This window comes from Odocoileus virginianus, chromosome 13, assembly GCF_023699985.2.
Source record: "Odocoileus virginianus isolate 20LAN1187 ecotype Illinois chromosome 13, Ovbor_1.2, whole genome shotgun sequence".
Taxonomy (NCBI): domain Eukaryota; kingdom Metazoa; phylum Chordata; class Mammalia; order Artiodactyla; family Cervidae; genus Odocoileus; species Odocoileus virginianus.
Window position 1 is genome coordinate 40,662,516 of NC_069686.1, and position 6,000 is coordinate 40,668,515.

The window sequence follows — 6,000 nt, forward strand, 5'->3', positions numbered from 1 at the left end:
TCGGACTCTTCGTGACCCCATGGACTGCAGCCCACCAGGCTCCTCCGTCCGTGGGATTTTCCAGGCAAGAGTACTGGAGTGGGGTGCCATTGCCTTCTCCCTTTTCCTTTATAGACAGTGAGAAAAAGCCCATGGTGTAGGCAGTGACTGGAAGTATATAATTATGTTCCAGAATAGCATTTAATTTCAAGGATATGTGATAACTTATTTTTGGATAGACCAAAAAAAAAAAATGAGGTCAAAGGTGAACCCCAGGGAACTTACTATTTGAAGTTCAAACAGGTAGTTGGTATCTGTGCTGTCCATAAAGTAAGAAGGCCTCAATCTTCAACTGTGACTCAGATGCAGAAATCCATTGTCTAGAGGGAGATGTGCATGAACATAGCTGGGTTCTCTACCTAGTGGGTTGTGAACATTGATTCACAACTCTTCTCACCATTAGAATCATCTGGCAGAAATTTAAAATATCTAGATGGCCAGAATCCAATGCTAGATAAGTGAATGTGTAGTTTAATTAACATTTATTAACAAATGCCTTGATCATTAGTTAAGTGTTTTGTAGTTTTCTGTCTCCTGTTGTTTGTTTATATTTTGGTTTTAGTTTGTTTGGTTTCGTGGTTTAGATTCCTGGTGGTTCTAATGTACAACCAGGATTGCGAGCTTCTACAATGTGTGCAAAGCTACTCGGGATTTTGTAGAAATTCAGATTTTGGTTCAGGAGTCTGCCTGAGGCAGAGCCTGGGAGCCTGCATTCCTATCAAATGCCCAGGTGCTACAGGTTCACACACTACACACAGGCTCATGAGGCTCTTCCCCACGGTAACAACACTTCAGTTCAGTCGCTCAGTTGTGTCCGACTCTTTGCAAACCCATGAATCGCAGCACGCCAGGCCTCCCTGTCCATCACCAACCCCCAGAGTTTATTCAAACTTATTTCCATCGAGTCGGTGATGCCATCCAGCCATCTCATCCTCTGTCGTCCCCTTCTCCTCCTGCCCCCAATCCCTTCCAGCATCAGGGTCCTTTCCAGTGAGTCAACTCTTCGCATGAGGTGGCTAAAGTACTGGAGTTTCAGCTTCAGCATCAGTCCTTCCAATGAACACCCAGGACTGATCTCCTTTAGGATGGACTGGTTGGATCTCCTTGCAGTCCAAGGGACTCTCAAGAGTCTTCTCCAACACCACAGTTCAAAAGCTTCAATTTTTCGACGCTCAGCTTTTTTCACACTCCAGCTCTTTGTCCAACTCTTAACAACACTTAGAGGGTAAAAAAGGTTTCTCTTATTAGAATCAGATAAGTACTTCTGATGAGTTCACATTTCAGAATTAGGGTCTAAAAGTAGAAAAGGACATTGTTTAGCTTTAGGTTATCCATCTGATATGTGCTAGGGAAAGTTTTAACATTAAGCTTCAAGCTTCTTACTGGTGTTTCTCATTCTTTTAAAGAATTTTGATCTCTATATGGCTTCAGCTTACTTTTTATAGTTTCTACAAACAGGAGTATTTTTTCAAGCTTTACTTTTTGGAGTTTGTATCATGAATTGATAATTTGGGTATAAAATAATTTATGTATAAAATATACATAATTTTGATAGGCTAATATTCTAATCTGCCATCCTTAGAGTTTGTACCACAAGAATACAAACCTTGTTTCCTATTTCTTTAAAAAAAACTTTGAACATTGTGTGACAAGATTTTACTTACTGGTAGTGTGAATTTTTAGGTGACTTTAATAATAGCAGCTACCAGATTCATTTCAGAAGAATCTTTCCATTCACTTAATCTTGTTTGAAATTGCATTAAGGAATAGTTAATCACTACAAATTTGATATCATGAATTACTTCTGGAAAAATGCATTAATAAAAACTACAGAACAAATTGTTAACAAGAGTAAAGTTTTCTTTTTTGAGTGTTTTTGCAATGTTTTAGGGAATCTCCTTGGGTCATGAAGTGCTGATAAAATGTGCACAGTCATCACTATTTTTTTTGTTGTAGTTTGTTTGTTTAGCCCATTAGAATAAGCAATGACTTTCTTCTGAATCCTGATATTTGAATGAATGTTAATTGTACTATTTAAGTTAAGGTATTATGTTAGGCATGGTGGAAAGCCATGTCAACACTTTAAGTCCACCTACTCACTCTTAATGGAATAAAAAATGCATTTTAAAATCTATGTGTTGCAAGTCTGTTTTCATGAATTTATTTATATATATATATATTTGCACATACAGTGTTGAGATTTGAGAAAATATGCCTGCGTCTCATAACAGATTTCATCTCTTTATTAATAAGATATGTGGGAAGTCATATGAATTTGTTTGCTATTGCTGTGCCCCAAATTATTACACCTTTAGGGGCCTAAAGGAATACAAGTTACAATCCGCTAAGTTAGAACACAATTTCCATGGTCAGGATTCTGGCTGTTGGTGAACTGGTCCTTTGCTCAGGTTTTCACCGGGATGCAATTTTGGTGTCATTTAAGGCTGTGATCTCCTCTGAGGCTTGGAGTCCTCTTCCAAGCTCAAGCCCAATCTTGCTGCCAAGATTCAATTATTGCAGTTACAGGGCTGAAGCTCTCAGCTCTGAGCAGGTGCTCACTGTTCTCTAGCATGTGACTCTCATCAAAATGTGAATTTTTTCTTCATTTAGGCCAACAGGAGAGCACATCTGACATGTGAACTCTCTCTGACTTCTTCCTGACTCTGACCATTTGATCTTTACAAGGGTTCATCTAATTGTATCTTGCTCAGACTGGAGACTTGCATTCGATCCCTGGGTTGGGAAGATTCCCTGGAGAAGGGAAAGGCTACCCACTTCAGTATTCTGGCCTGCAGAATTCCAGGGACTGTATAGTCTATGGGGTCACAAAGAGTCGGACATGACTGAGCAACTTTCACTTTTAGACTTAATATTCTAACTTTTTATTAACTTGAAGTAAACTGATGAGAGGACTTACTTCACTGGAAAATTTCTTCATCTGTGTTATATAACATAATCTTATCACATGAGTGATAGCTTATCCATAGAGCTATGTGGGCTTGACCCCCACCTTCCTGTTAGTGGGACATGGAAGGTGGGGGCATCCACCCCAAGGGGATTATTATGGAGCCTTAAGATCTGATGGAATTGCCTTGCTAGGTTTTAGAAATACTGATACTTAGGGTCCATTTTCCTCACAACTTCTCCCTTTTAGAATGAGACTGTCTATGCCTTTTGCATTATTGCATTTTGGAAGTACATACCTTGCCTGGTTTGACAAAGTCACAACTACAGTGGGATTTTGCCTCAAGATGAATCGGACCTCACGTCTAACCCATGATGTCACCTTAGGTGAGACTTTAGAGTTGATGCTGCAATGAGTCAGGAATTTCAGAGCAATTGTTACAAAATTAATATAACTCACATGTGAAAAAGATAAGAATTTGGAGGGCAGAATGTTAAAGGCTAAAAGTTTGTATGGTGTGGTATGTGCATACTCAGTTGTGTCTGACTCTTTGCAACCCCCATGGACTACAGACCTCCAGGCTCCTCTGTCCATGGAATTTTCTAGGCAAGAAATACCAGAGTGAGTTGCCATTTCCTTCTCCAGGAGATCTTCCAGACCCAGGGATCAAACCTGTGTCTCCTGCATGTCCTGCTTAGGCAGGGGGATTCTTCACCACTTGTGCCACCTGGGTATCTCCCCCTCAAATTTATATGCTGAAGCCCTACCTCCACCCCCAGTGAGACTGTGTTTGCAGATGGGGCCTCTCAGAAAGTTATTAAGGTTAAGTGAGGTCATAAGGGGAGGCCTTGATCCAAAAGGATTAATATCCTTATATGAGTTGCCAGAGAATGCTAGTCCTTCACACCTTTCTCTGTCTCCACATGCACATGGCAAAGAAAGGCCATGTGAGCAAAAAGTGAGAAGGCATGTCTCTGCAGTCCAGGAGGAAAGCTTTCACCAGACACCTATTAGCAACTTGACCTTGGACTGTTAGTCTCCAGAACTGTGAGGAAAACAGTTTCTATTGTTTCAAGCCATCCAGACTGGTGGCAGCACAGTGGACTGATAAACTAAATCATACAGTATGTTTGGTTAGCTAAGGTAGATGATGCCACTGTTATGCAACCTCTACTGATGTGTTTCCAACAGCATTATCAGAATTTTCAGTTGGTCCACATTTTTGGTAACACACAGAATTTTCTTTCTTTTTAATTTCAGTCATCCTGGTGGGGAGATAGTGATACAATAAACAGTTTTATTTAGCATTTCAACAGTAATGAAATTAAATACCTTTTCTTACTTTTACTAGATATGGAAATATTTCTTTCATTAAGTGTTGAAGCCATTAGCCAGTTTTTCTAAAAAGATGAGCTTTATTTTTCTTATAAATTTTTAGTCTTTTATATCTTTTGTACATGATTTAACACATCTCTAGTAAGATATATGTTTTGCAGATACATTCTTCAAATCCATGTATTGTATTTCACTTTTTAATGCTTTTGGTTAACAAAAATTCTTAAATATATTTCAATTAATATTTTATGGTTAGCATTTTGGAGTTCAGCTAAAAATTCTCTGTTTACCCCAAAGTCATGAAGATGTTCTGTGTTTTTGATTAAAATCTAATTTCTTTATATTCCCATTAAGAACTATTCAATACAATCTATATGGAATATCTTTGTGTATTTGCTGTAAGAAAGGGACTAAATTCATTTTTTCCCATATGGATAAATAATTAACTTAGTTCCATTTACTGAGAAAATACCATCTTATCTCCACTAGATTGCATGCCACCTTTGTCATAAATCAAGTGACTGGATATATATTCATCTGTTTCTGGCTTTCTCATTCTATTCCACTAGCTGGTTTTTTTTTTTTTTGGATCCTTTTGCTAAAACTCTGCTATACTAATTGATATTAGTTACTAAAGTTTTCATTAATGCTTGATAGCTGGTAGTGAAAAATCTCTAGCTTTATTCATCTTCTATAATATTGCCTTTCTATTCTTGGCCTTTTGTATTTTCATATGGATTTATGGGTCAGTTTTAATTTCCATGAAAATGCTCAATTATATTTTGAGAAAAATTGGGTTGAAATCATAGATTAATCTGACACAAAAGGACATTTTTACACATTGCGTCCTCTATTCCAATCTATACTCATTATATGGGGCTTTGTTTTTACAATTTTTCTTTAAAAATTGTATCTCAATAATATTATTTTATCTTTAGTGTAGAGGGGTATAACACAACTTTTGGTAGGTTGCAATGATTTTGATTCTAATGTAGTCATCGTTATTTTAAAGAATTTTGTTTTTAATTTGCTTGTTGATGTATAGAGGTACACTTTTTTTTTATTAATCATGTATATAGCAAAACTGTGAGATTCACAGATTTATTCTATATGTTTTTCTGTAAGATTTTTTTTTTTTTTATTGTCCTAGGTACAGAATCATTTCATTTCTAAGCTGGAAGTTTTTATTTCTTCCCTTCCAATTGTTATAGTCTTTCTTTTGTTTTCCCCCCCTTTTTCATGTGTGTGTGTATCTGTGTATTTGTCCACTAGCTAAAACCTCCAGTATGATATTTAATAGAAGTGGCAATAGCACCCCATAGAAGCAGACGGACACACCACTCAGTGTCTGGTTTGTATGCTGAGACTGATGATGTCACACACACTCCAAGAGGTTATGAAAAGGTGTATAACTGATATAATGATGCTTTCTAGGGAAAGTAAAGAAGACTCCCATGGAGGTCTGAAATGGCTTGAGAGACAGTTGAGGAAAGGGACTGGTTTAAAGCTTTATGTTTGTTGGTGGGTATGGCTGGAATGAGGACTCTCTCACACAGACTAGATCTTACATAGTTTGAACTCCTCATCAGAGCCAAAGGAGAGAGCATGGGGACTTTCTTATCAGCTTGTCTAAATGGGAGGCAGAAGTAGAGGATGGGTAGTGGGCTTGAAATAGGAAGCACACAAACCTAAACTTACGGAGTCAGCTTTATTACATATGC